This window comes from Pongo abelii, chromosome 9 (genome assembly GCF_028885655.2).
Source record: "Pongo abelii isolate AG06213 chromosome 9, NHGRI_mPonAbe1-v2.0_pri, whole genome shotgun sequence".
Classification (NCBI taxonomy): Eukaryota; Metazoa; Chordata; class Mammalia; order Primates; family Hominidae; genus Pongo; species Pongo abelii.
The window spans coordinates 39,616,864-39,630,083 of NC_071994.2; the positions used below are offsets into that span (position 1 = coordinate 39,616,864).

At 38.9% G+C, this 13,220-nt stretch overlaps 1 protein-coding gene and 1 long non-coding RNA gene across 5 annotated transcripts in view; one reads left to right on the plus strand and one right to left on the minus strand.

Moving 5' to 3' along the window:
* The window catches only part of BDNF (brain derived neurotrophic factor), a 47,985-nt gene that overhangs the window by 14,223 nt on the left and 20,542 nt on the right, over nucleotides 1-13,220 (plus strand). The gene's annotated exons all lie outside the window — the stretch shown is intronic.
* Nucleotides 1-13,220, minus strand: part of LOC129048656 (uncharacterized) — a 194,859-nt gene that overhangs the window by 12,422 nt on the left and 169,217 nt on the right. The window contains exon 5 of one of the 3 annotated variants that reach the window (XR_010141869.1): nucleotides 7,949-10,411. The exons of 1 other annotated variant lie outside the window; for it this stretch is intronic. This is a non-coding gene — a long non-coding RNA (uncharacterized LOC129048656). Of the gene's footprint in view, nucleotides 1-7,948; nucleotides 12,928-13,220 lie in introns of those variants that run through there. One more of the 3 variants, XR_010141865.1, reaches the window with a different exon arrangement.

Here is a 13,220-nt window from a genome sequence, read left to right on the forward strand (position 1 = left end):
AACTGGATGGAGAATGAGTTTGATGAATTGACAGAAGTATGCTTCAGAAAGTCGGTAATAACAAACTCCTCCGAGCTAAAGGAGCATGCTCTAACCCAATGCAAGGAAGCTAAGAACCTTGAAAAAAGGTTGGAGGAATTGCTAACTAGAATAACTAGTTTAGAGAAGAATATAAATGACCTAATGGAGCTGAAAAACACAGCACGAGAACTTTGTGAAGCATACACAAGCTTCAATAACTGAATTGATAAAGCAGAGGAAAGGATATCAGAGATTCAAGATCAACTTAATGAAATAAAGCATGAAGACAAGATTAGAGAAAAAAATAATGAAAAGGAAGGAACAAAGCCTCCAAGAAATGTGGGACTATGTGAAAAGACCAAACCTACATTTGATTGGTGTACCTGAAAGTGAAGGGGACAATGGAACCAAGTGGAAAACACTCCTCAGGATATTATCCAGGAGAACTTCCCCAACCTAGCAAGACAAGCCAACATTCAAATTCAGGAAATACAGAGAACACCACAAAGATACCCTGCAAGAAGAGCAAACCCAAGACACATAATTGTCAGATTCACCAAGGTTGAAATGCAGGAAAAAATGTTAAGGGCAGTGAGAGAGAAAGGTCGGGTTACCCACAAAGGGAAGCCCAACAGACTAACAGCGGATCTCTCAGCAGAAACCCTACAAGCCTACAAGCCAGAAGAGAGTGGGAGCCAATATTCAACATTCTAAAAGAAAAGAATTTTAAACCCAGAATTTCATATCCAGCCAACTAAGCTTCAGAAGTGAAGTAGAAATAAAATCCTTTACAGACAAGCAAATGCTGAGGGATTTTGTCACCACCAGGCATGCCTTACAAGAGCTCCTGAAGGGAGCACTAAATAAGGAAAGGAAAAACCAGTACCAGCCACTGCAGAAACATACCAAATTGTAAAGACCATTGAAACTATGAAGAAACTGCATCAACTAATGGGCAAAATAACCAGCTAACATCATAATGACAGGATCAAATTCACACATAACAATATTAACCTTAAATATAAATGGGCTAAATGCCCCAATTAAAAGACACAGACTGGCAAATTGGATAAAGAGTCAAGACCCATCAGTGTGCTGTATTCAGGAGACCCATCTCACATGCAAAGACACACATAGGCTGAAAATAAAGGGATGGAGGAAGATCTACCAAGCAAATGGAAAGCAAAAAAAAAAGCAGGGGTTGCAATCCTAGTCTCTGATAAAACAGACTTTAAACCAACAAAGATCAAAAAACACAAGGGCATTACATAATGGTAAAGGGATCAATGCAACAAGAAGAGCTAACTATCCTAAACATATATGCACCCAATACAGGAGCACTCAGATTCATAAAGCAAGTTCTTAGAGACCCATAAAGAGACTGAGACTCCCACACAATAATAGTGGGAGGCTTTAACACCCCAATGTCAACATTAGATCAAGGAGACAGGAAATTAACAAGGATATTCAGGACTTGAACTCAGCTCTGGACCAAGTGGACCTAATAGACATCTACAGAACTCTCCACCCCATATCAACAGAATATACACTCTTCTCAGCACCACATCACACTTATTCTAAAATTGACCACATAATTGGAAGTAAAACACTCCTCAGCAAATGCAAAAGAATGGAAATAATAACAGTCTCTCAGACCAAAGTGCAATCAAATTAGAACTCGGGATTAAGAAAATAACTCAAAACCATACAACTACAGTGGAAACTGAACAACCTGCTCCTGAATGACTACTGGGTAAATAACGAAAAGAAGGCAGAAATAAATACATTCTTTGAAACCAACGAGAATAAAGATACAACATACCAGAATCTCTGGGACACAGCTAAAGCAATGTGTAGGGGAAATTCATAGCAATAAATGCCCACAGGAGAAAGCAGGAAAGAGCTAAAATCAACACCCTAACATCACAATTAAAAGAACTAGAGAAGTAAGAGCAAACACATTCAAAAGCTAGCAGAAGACAAGAAATAACTAAGATCAGAGCAGAACTGAAGGAGATTACAGACATAAAAAACGCTTCAAAAAAATCAATGAATCCAGGAGCTGGTTTTTTGAAAAGATTAACAAAATAGACCGCTAGCCAGACAAAGAAGAAAAGAGAGAAGAATCAAATAGACGCAATAAAAGTTGATAAAGAGGATATCACCACTGATCCCACAAAAATACAATCTACCATCAGAGAACACTATAAACACCTCTATGCAAATAAACTAGAAAATCTAGAAGAAATGAATAAATTCCTGGACACATAGACCCTCCCAAGACTAAACCAGGAAGAAGTCAAATTCCTGAATAGACCAATAACAAGTTCTGAAATTGAGGTAGTAATTAACAGCCTACCAACCAAAAAAAGCCCAGGACCAGACAGATTCACAGCCAAATTCTACCAGAAGTACAAAGAAGAGCTGATACCATTCCTTCTGAAACTATTCCAATCAATAGAAAAAGAGGGAATCCTCCCTAACTCATTTTATGAGGCCAGCATCATCCTGATACCAAAACCTGGCAGAGACACAACAAAAAAAGAAAATTGCAGGCCAATATCCCTGATGAACACTGATTCAAAAATCTTCAATAAAAAACTGGTAAACCGAATCCAGCAGCACATCAAAAAGCTTATCCACTACGATAAGTCGGCTTCATCCCTGGGAATGCAAGGCTGGTTCAAAATATGCAAATCAATAAACATAATCTATCACATAAAGAGAACCAATGACAAAAACCACATGATTATTTCAATAGATGCAGAAAAGGCCTTTCATAAAATTCAACAGCCCTTCATGCTAAAAACTCTCAATAAACTAGGTATTGATGGAATGTATCTCAAAATAATAAGAGCTATTTATGACAAACCCACAGCCAATATCATACTGAATGGGCAAAAGCTGGAAGCATTCCTTTGAAAACTGGCACAAGACAAGAATGCCCTCTGTCACCACTCCTATTCAACATAGTATTGGATGTTCTGGCCAAGGCAATCAGGCAAGAGAAAGAAATAAAGCATATTCAAATAGGAAGAGAGGAAGTCAAATTGTCTCTGTTTGCAGATGACATGATTGTATATTTAGAAAACCCCATCATCTCAGCCCAAAATCTCCTTAAGCTGATAAGCAACTTCAGCAAAGTCTCAGGATACAAAATCAATATGCAAAAATCACAAGCATTCCTATACACCAATAATGACAAATAGACAGCCAAGTCATGGGTGAACTCCCATTCACAATTGCTACAAAGGGAATAAAATGCCTAGGAATACAACTTATAAGGGACGTGAAGGACCTCTTCAAGGAGAACTACAAACCACTGCTCCAGGAAATAAGAGAGGACACAAACAAATGGAAAAACATTCCATTCTCACGGATAGGAAGAATCAATATTGTGAAAATGGCCATACTGCCCAAAGTAATTTATAGATCCAATGCTATCCCCATCAAGCTACCATTGACTTTCTTCATAGAATTAGAAAAAACTACTTTAAATTTCATATGGAACCAAAAAAGAGCCCGTATAGCCAAGACAATCCTAAGCAAAAAGAACAAGCTGGAGGCATCACACTACCTGACTTCAAACTATACTATGAGGCTACAGTAACCAAAACATCATGGTATATAAACAGATAGACCAATGGAACAGAACAGAGGCCTCAGAAATAACGCCACACATCTACAACCATCTGACCTTTGACAAACATGACAAAAACAAGCAATGTGGAAAGGATTCCCTATTTAATAAATGGCATTGGGAAAACTGGCTAGCCATGTGCAGAAAACTGAAACTGGACCCCTTCCTTCCACCTTATGCAAAAATTAACTCAAGATGGATTAAAGACTTAAACATAAAACCTAAAACCATAAAAACCCTAGAAAAAAACCTAGGCAATACCATTCAGGACATAGGCATGGCAAAGACTTCATGACTAAAACACCAAAAGCAATGGCAACAAAAGCCAAAACTGACAAATGGGATCTAATTAAACTAAAGAGCTTCTGCACAGCAAAAGAAACTAACATCAGGGTGAACAGGCAACCTACAGAATGGGTGAAATTTTTTGCAATATATCCATCAGACAAAAGGCTAATATCCAGAATGTACAAAGAACTTAAACAAATTTACAAGAAAAAAAACAACCCCATCAAAAAGTGGGTGAAGGATATGAACAGACACTTCTCAAAAGAAGACATTTATGCTGCCAACAAACATATGAAGAAAAGCTCATCATCACTGGTCATTAGAGAAATGCAAATGAAAACCACAATGAGATACCATCTCATGCCAGTTAGAATGGCGATCATTAAAAAGTCAGGAAACAACGGATGCAGGAGAGGATGTAGAGAAATAGGAACACCTTTACACTGTTGGTGGGAGTGTAAATTAGTTCAACCATTGTGGAAGACAGTGTGGAGATTCCTCAAGGATCTAGAACCAGAAATATCTTTTGACCCAGCCATCCCATTACTGGGTATATACTCAAAGGATTATAAATCATGCTACTATAAAGACACATGCACATGTATATTTATTGTGGCACTATTCACAATAGCAGAGACTTGGAACCAATCCAAATGCCCATCAATGATAGACTGGATAAAGAAAATGTGGCACATATACACCATGGAATACTATGCAGCCATAAAAAAGGATGAGTTCATGTCCTTTGTAGGGACATGGATGAAGCTGGAAACCATCATTCTTGGCAAACTAACACAGGAACAGAAAACCAAACACCACATGTTCTCACTTGTAAGTGGGAGTTGAACAATGAGAATACATGGACACAGGGAGGGGAACATCACACACTGGGGCCTGTTAAGGGGTAGGAGGCTAGGGGAGGGATAGCATTAGGAGAAATACCTAATGTAGATGACGAGTTGATGCGTGCAGCAAACCACCATGGCACCTGTATACCTAGGTAACAAACCTGCACGTTCTGCACATGTACCCCAGAACTTAAAAGTATTAATAATAATAATAATAAAAGAAATACTAATAAAATAGAACACAGCATACAGCAGTGATTCTCAAACACATTGAGCATCAGACTTACCCTTGAATCTTTAAAATATGTATACATATGAGATCTTAGTCTCTAAGTTTTGTAAGTTTGGTACTGGGTCCCTGGGCCTATATGGGTTTAGAAACTTCTACAGATGGTTTGGATGTATAGGACAGTTTAAGAATTGCTGAACTAAAATCAAATAAACTGAATATCCTGTGATTTAGAGAGACTTATCGTTTATTTCACTATCCAAGTACTTGCATTAGAGCATGGCTAGAAGGGATTTGCAGCCTTGTAAATAATCAGAAATTCAGACACTTTGAGATGAGAGAACTGCTGAAGATTTTATTCTGACCTGAAAGAAATTTTCTAATTAGAAACTTCCAGGTGAGAGCAAAGGCCTGGAACAATATTCCTGAGCCAGAGGAGGATTGAGTTTGACTCCAGGCCTAACACTTACTAGGTCTATGACCTTGGGCCAGTAATTTAAATTCTCTGTATCTCAACTTCTCAACAGGGTATTGGTAGGGATTAAATGTGTTAGTGCCTGTGAAGTGCTTAGAGCAGTGCTTGGCATAGTAAATTCTTAATGAATTTCAGCCACTGTTTTTATTATTAGTACTTTCCAGCACCTCAAAAAAGATGCTTTTTTTAGACTTGTATTAAGACAATAAAAAGTTTAATCAGCATGCTTCATACCTAACTATGCTTCACTTTATAGCAAAATTTACAAGACTAAAACTGTTTTGTTGTAATTCTCTGAGTCTCATGTGTTTATTTATGACTTTTTCTGCTCTTTATTCATCTTAATTCTACTCATTCTTCAAGATCCAGCTGGAATTCTGTTTCTAGAAAGACTCTTGCCCATAATAATAAAGCTGCCCTATCTGAGTTCCTAGGTGGTCTGTACCTCACAATTTGGTAATTAATTGTATATGCACTTATATAACAAATTATTATTGTGTGTCTTTGCTGTATCAGATTTTAGACTGGAAGTTGTGGATATGATGTTTTTGTCTAGAAAAATGTTCTAGAATGTCCTACTCAGGACAGTCTGTTGACTTTAAAGACACATTTCCTAAATAGAGACTTCATGAGGCAGCCCCAGCCTGTACCTGTGTTCCTGGACCTGATGATTAAGTTTGATTTAAGCCTCGCCACTTACTAGCTCTGTGATTTTGGGCAAGTTACTTGAATTCTCTGTGCGTAAATAGAACAATGTTGAGGGAAATCCCTTTCCCCCATCCTTGTGTTTCCACAAGGGAACTTGCTTCCTAATAAGTAACACTTCCAGGGGAATATTCTAGGCCCTTCTCTTATCCCCATTACTGTTCTTTCTGTGAAAAGAGGAGAGGTTAATCTGATTGATGAAATCCTTAATCTTTCATCTTCTGGACTGTAGAGCCTGTGAACCAAAGCAATGGACCACTTGCACTGAAATTGAGGCTGACCCTGTATTTTGATTCTTATTTGGCAGCTTGTTTCTATTCTGTTCCCAATTCAAAATCCCAAGGGAAGAAGGAAGATAATTGATTACCAGAAGTATGTAATGGTGGTAGGAAGTTGACTAAATGGTAACTTTAAAAGTTGCATGAGATATAGTCCTTATCCCAGAGAAGCTTCTCATGTATTTTAGTATTATCTCTACAATTAGATTGCAAACCGTTTAAAAGCAAGAATATTTCTACATTTTCTTACTCCTGATAGCACACAGTAGACTGCTGGGCACATACATAGTAGGTGGCTCTGTAGGTACTTGCTAAATGATTCAACATATTTTTCTCTCATGGAAAAGAAAGATTTCAGTATTGTTCTTATCAGCTAGGAAGGCACTCTGAACAGGAAATCAGTTCTAGGTAGGTATCCATAAATGGGTTATGATTTCCAACTTACTTGCCCCAGAGGCTCACTAGTGTTGAACTCTGCATGGGTACTTTGTCTTGCTTCATGAGCTATATGTGCTAAGGGGTTAGCAGATCATATAATCTTTCGATCTGTAAAATATGATCTTTATTGAACAAAAACTTGGGCCAAAGGCTTTTCTCCTCTGCCACCTTCCTCCCTCTTTTCATTCTCTTTTTTGGGAATGCCCTTTGTGCATGTTAGTTACAGCATGTACCACACTGCACTGTATTGTTGGTTTTTGGGTCTAACCCACCTTTAACACTGCAGTCCCCAAGGGCAGAAATTCAGTCTCATTTATTTTGATGTCCTCAGTGCCTGTGCTCAGAGAATGTCTATTATATGAACAAATGGTGCAAAAGTAAATTTTAGGAGAAGACTACATCACACTCATCTAAACTGCAAGTTTGACAAGTTGACATCCAAAAGAAAGGCTCTCCTAAATAACCTCACCACAGAAATTTGGGTGACCTTTGTAGCTCTGGAGGAAGCAGAGGCAAAAGTGAAACCTAAAAATTATTTGTGGGTTTTTAAAAAATGTTTCCTCATGGAGTAAAGAAGGTCTACAGCTGAGTTCTTTTCATATGAGGGAATGACAGAAACACAGCTGGTTCTGACTTTCAGCTTCAACTGAGCGACCAGAGCTCTGCTGGTGAAACAGGAACTTGTATTGTGCCTCTAACATGCACCTTGAAGGTGTCAGCTCATTGTCCCTGTGTTCACATAAATAGTTTTTTAAGGATTGTTTTTGATCTTGTGAGCCTCTAACTAAATCATTAACCATGAAAAGTTGGCCATTTGGGGTAATACTGAAGCACTTCTCTTGAGGGTTATTGACAGGTGGGAATGTGCCCACCTCCTTGGGTCTCTGGTTTTCTTGTCATACTTGAAAATCAGTGACAATTTAAACTTGGGGCAATCACTTAGCAAATCCATTGAGTTACCAAGTTAATTATTCCCACTTTGCATGAAGCAACCTTGAAAATGATTTTCCTAAAGCAAAGTACATCCAAACTCAGTACCTTCTTAATAACCTTTGCCGAATGAATAAATGAATAATTCATAAAAAACCATAACATATCTTTAACTCTTACTTATAGTCAGTTTAAGCCTCTTGTGTAAGAGGAGGCCTCAGCTTGAGATAACATAAGATAGTAAGCCTCCTAGAGAAATTTCTATATGGAAACATGGTCTGCTCAATGAAGCTGGAAGTGAGAGGACATTATATTTGACCATTATATTTGGCTTCAGAGCTTCTCAACATGGGGCCCAAAGTCAAGGTCCCTCGTTTCATTAAGAGGAGGTCCAGGAGTGCATGACACCCATCAGACTACTGAGACCCAGCTGGAACTAGGCACCTTGCACAGGGGCCTTGCCTAATCAAAATAGTTCTTATTTTTTCTGAGTTCCAAGTAACTAGTTTCCTAACCCAGTGTCTGGATAGTAGTGCCAAGTGGGAGTACCTTCAATGAACTTCCTCATGAGGTTATTTCTAGCCTATTGGAATGTTTTGTTTTAGGAGGGTGAGGAAAGGAAGTCTTGAATTTTTGTGCTTAGTTTAATGTTGTGATACAGCTTTGACCATCCGTTTAATGGGAGATCTGTGTTCCAGATGACTATACATGTGGAAAGGAGAAGTTTTTTGAGTGTTTTTTTTTTAACCCCCTCTAAAGAATGGTTTTTCATTTAGTCTCTACATTTGGGGGTAAGAGGTCCTCTAGGGAGCCTTTTCAAAAGTATCTGAAGTTTGCATCTGATTTCAGAGGTGAGTTGGAGGCCTATCTGTGTATGACAGACACATATCTCCAACAACTATATGTTCACAAGGACTAAGAGCCATCCTTTTGGGTCCATCATTCAACATTGATCTCACATTTGTGTTCGTATCAGTATCTTTACAGTGTGCTCCCAGTTACATCTCCCTAATTTCCCTTAGTAGGCTTTACAGAATTTGCAGTGTATTCAATGGCAGATGACCACATGTGGAGTCATTTAACCACATCTTCCACTGCAAGTCAGCCCGCTCTTGATGTCTGTTTATGTTTAGATTCCATCTTTTGGAAGATTTCATTCCTCTGCACTATCTCAGTATCTCAGATGCTTTTGGGACTGGGTCCTTTTCCCCTCCTACGTTTAGCCATGGCCACCCCCTCAGGGTTGTGTTGTGTTTCACAGCTGCTGTTTGTAGGGTTGACCTTTACAATGTACAAAGCCCTTTCCCATATGTTGACAATCCCTGGTGTGATGCTGTGGGTTAGGCAGGGTGTGTATACGTGTCCTCATCGTATTACAGTGGTGAGGCAACAGGGTTTTTTAATTTGTTCACCCATGAATTTGTCTAATTTGTTGGTAAAAAATGGTCATGTATCAGCCGTTTCACAGGGTCAGCTTAATAGAAAGTGGGAGTTAGGCAGGACCAGAACTCAGGACTTCAGCCCCCGGTCCCAGGGACTATTCTCTATACCCAATTGTCCCACCTTGAATCAGTTTCTTCTAGGGAAATATCTCCAAAACTGAGATGGCACCCACAGGACTTCTTAATTGTAGTCACTACCAGGAAAAATAAGCAAAGAAACTGGTGTAAATCTCTGTTTTTGGTGATTGGTAGAGATTTGGAGATTGTCTTGTGTCAAAAGTAAAGCCACTAGATTAAATGTTTTGTTAAAAAATTGGTTATTTTTAATTTAATTATTTGACAGTTAATTTACATTATTCAAAAATCAAAATAAAAGTTCAAAGTAGTTTACATTGAAAAGTCTTGCCCCACTTATACCCTGCTCACCCCAGTATCCCCCAATACATACCATCTATAAGGTGATCATTTGTATTAGTTTCTTGTGAATACTTGATAGTGTGTTTTATATAGATACAGGTAAATATGAATATGTACTATTATTTCCCCCCCACCCCACCCTGTTTTTTTTTTTTTTTTTTTAGACAGAGTCTCGCTCTGTCGCCCAAGTTGGAGTGCAGTGGCACGATCTCCGCTCACCGCCAGCTCCGCCATTTTCCCCCATTTTTAAAACAAAAGGTAGTAGCCATATATACACTATTTTACACCTTGTTTTATCACTTACTAATATATACCAGAGAGCTTTCCATCATTTTGTACATATGCACCTATATCTGTCAATTTATTCCCAGAAGTGGAATTGCTGGGTCAGCAGGAAAAATCATGTATAATTTTGATAGGTATTGCCTAATTGTCCTGCAAAGGGCTTGAATTGTTTGTACTCCCACCATTAGTGTATGAGAAGACCTGTTTCTCCATAGCCTCATCAAACAGAGTGTGTGAGATGAGATGAGAAATGGGAGGTGAGCAGTCTTTTACCCCATCCATAGTTTGCAGTTCCAAGAGCTGGTGCAGGTATCAGATTAGTTCCAGTGGAAACAGTGCCTCACCATGGCCATGGCCTTGCGCCAGCTCTAGTGACACACACGGAATGGACCCATGTTGCCACTTGCAGAATTTCCTGTAGCAGAAAGTTGAACATGCATTCATTATTCACCTAACTAGCCATGCTGGATCTAAAGAGCACAACAGTGTTTTTTAGAACCAAAAAGAAAATTGTTTCACTACAACACACTGCGTATAAGGCTTTCAATGCTCTTTTCTCAGCTATTAACATTATTTTCAGGACTGAGTTCAAGAGATGTATCCCAAATCACAGGGATGTCTTGCTAAGCTTGGAACTTTCATACTCAAGGGATGCTTTTTTGAGGAATGATTTTACACTTACTCAACATTTGTAATTAAATAATTAGTACTTTATAAGATAAATTTAAACTGCCCAAGTACAATATAAACATTGAACTATGATGCAATATTGCTAGACTTTTTCCTTAAAGTTGCCAAGTGGTTTCCTGCATTAGGCACATGGGGGATCATATAAAAATGCCATGATTTACGGCCTAGATAACATCTCCACCATTTGAGCAGCATATATTCCAGGCCATCCCCACATAACTCCTTACCATTCTCATTAGAAAGGTTGATTGTCAGTCTTATTTTTCTCTGAGGACAGCAAAAAAAAAATCCCCTTCAATTCCACTGCATAGAAAAGTGTGGTAAATGGAGCCAGGCACAGTGGTTATTTAATTTAAATGGACAATATATTTTTTTAATTTTTTGATTTTATTATTATTATACTTTAAGTTTTAGGGTACATGTGCACAATGTGCAGGTTAGTTACATATGTATACATGTGTCATGCTGGTGTGCTGCACCCATTAACTCGCCATTTAGCATTAGGTATATCCCCTAAAGCTATCCCTCCCCCCTCCCCCCACCCCACAACAGTCCCCAGAGTGTGATGTTCCCCTTCCTGTGTCCATGTGTTCTCATTGTTCAATTCCCACCTATGAGTGAGAATATGCGGTGTTTGGTTTTTTGTTCTTGCGATAGTTTACTGAGAATGATGATTTCCAATTTCATCCATGTCCCTACAAAGGACATGAACTCATCATTTTTTATGGCTGCATAGTATTCCATGGTGTATATGTGCCACATTTTCTGAATCCAGTCTATCATTGTTGGACATTTGGGTTGGTTCCAAGTCTTTGCTATTGTGAATAGTGCCGCAATAAACATATGTGTGCATGTCTTTATAGCAGCATGATTTATAGTCCTTTGGGTATATACCCAGTAATGGGATGGCTGACTCAAATGGTATTTCTAGTTCTAGATCCCTGAGGAATCGTCACACTGACTTCCACAATGGTTGAACTAGTTTACAGTCCCACCAACAGTGTAAAAGTGTTCCTATTTCTCCACATCCTCTCCAGCACCTGTTGCTTCCTGACTTTTTAATGATTGCCATTCTAACTGGTATGAGATGGTATCTCATTGTGGTTTTGATTTGCATTTCTCTGATGGCCAGTGATGGTGAGCATTTTTTCATGTGTTTTTTGGCTGCATAAATGTCTTCTTTTGAGAAGTGTCTGTTCATGTCCTTCACCCACTTTTTGATGGGATTGTTTGTTTTTTTCTTGTAAATTTGTTTGAGTTCATTGTAGATTCTGGATATTAGCCCTTTGTCAGATGAGTAGGTTGCGAAAATTTTCTCCCATTTTGTAGGTTGCCTGTTGACTCTGATGGTAGTTTCTTTTGCTGTGCAGAAGCTCTTGAGTTTAATTAGATCCCATTTGTCAATTTTGGCTTTTGTTGCCATTGCTTTTGGTGTTTTAGACATGAAGTCCTTGCCCATGCCTATGAAATGGACAATATTTTTTATAGAATTTTGACAGGGCCACTTTACAGGGGAAAGTCACTCCTCTTTCCCTTTATAGAAGAGTTGCACCTGGACAGTTGCATTGATGACTGTATCCAGTCTACACAAGAGGTCATTCCTGGGCATAAGAATGGACTGCCAAAATCTAGCTGACACACCATTGACAAATACACATTTTCTTTTGTTAATAATACCTGTGAAGGCTTTCATAACAGACTTTTCCAGTTTTGTTCTCAGGCTCCTTGCAGCTGCTCCTCTAAAAGTGTGCTCTCTTCCAAGAGCTGACAATGGCCAGAAGCAAGGTGTTCTGTCTTTTGTGCCATCATCATCTAACTTGCCACACACGTTTGGGATGTCAGCTTAGGTATAGGTTTTGTATCCACTCAGTATGGATTGTGGGTCTGGTTGCCTTTGTTATTCATGCCGAGGGCCTCTGGGCATCAGTTTGGTGTGAGAGAACCCATTCCATGACCCTCCTTCCTTTGGCTGTTTTGACTCGATGGCTCTTGTTGGCACAGTCTGTGAGTGTCTGATGCTCTATCCATGCCGGACCATCTGTTCTGCTGTCTTTGTGGCCTGAAGTCGTTGTCTGAACTATTCCTTGATAATAAATTTGAGATGATCTTGTTCTACCTTTCTTTTCAAGTCACATCTCAGCCCCTTAGCCACATTCCCAAAGAACATGACAAATGGATGGGTCACAAGTCACGTAGCATAGGGTGTCAGACCACCAGGCTTTGAAGAGATTCTGTTGGGTGCTAAAAAGAAAGATTTTATGTCACCACGATTTTTTTAAAGGCATGTTGACACTTAGGCCTTAATTGAAAGCATTCTTACTAAAGTAGAGTTGACAGAGGAATATTTGGTAGTCGCGGTTGCTGGTCTGAAAAGCATGTGGTTCTGTTTCAATGCCCAATGAGATCTTCTCAGGGGAAAATGTTCTGACATCTCAAACAAATGACCTTCATGCATAGTTTTGACACAATACCTTATTAAGTATGCATGTATGGTTGGTACCTTGTGGTAATAATTCAATACTGGAAACAGAGTA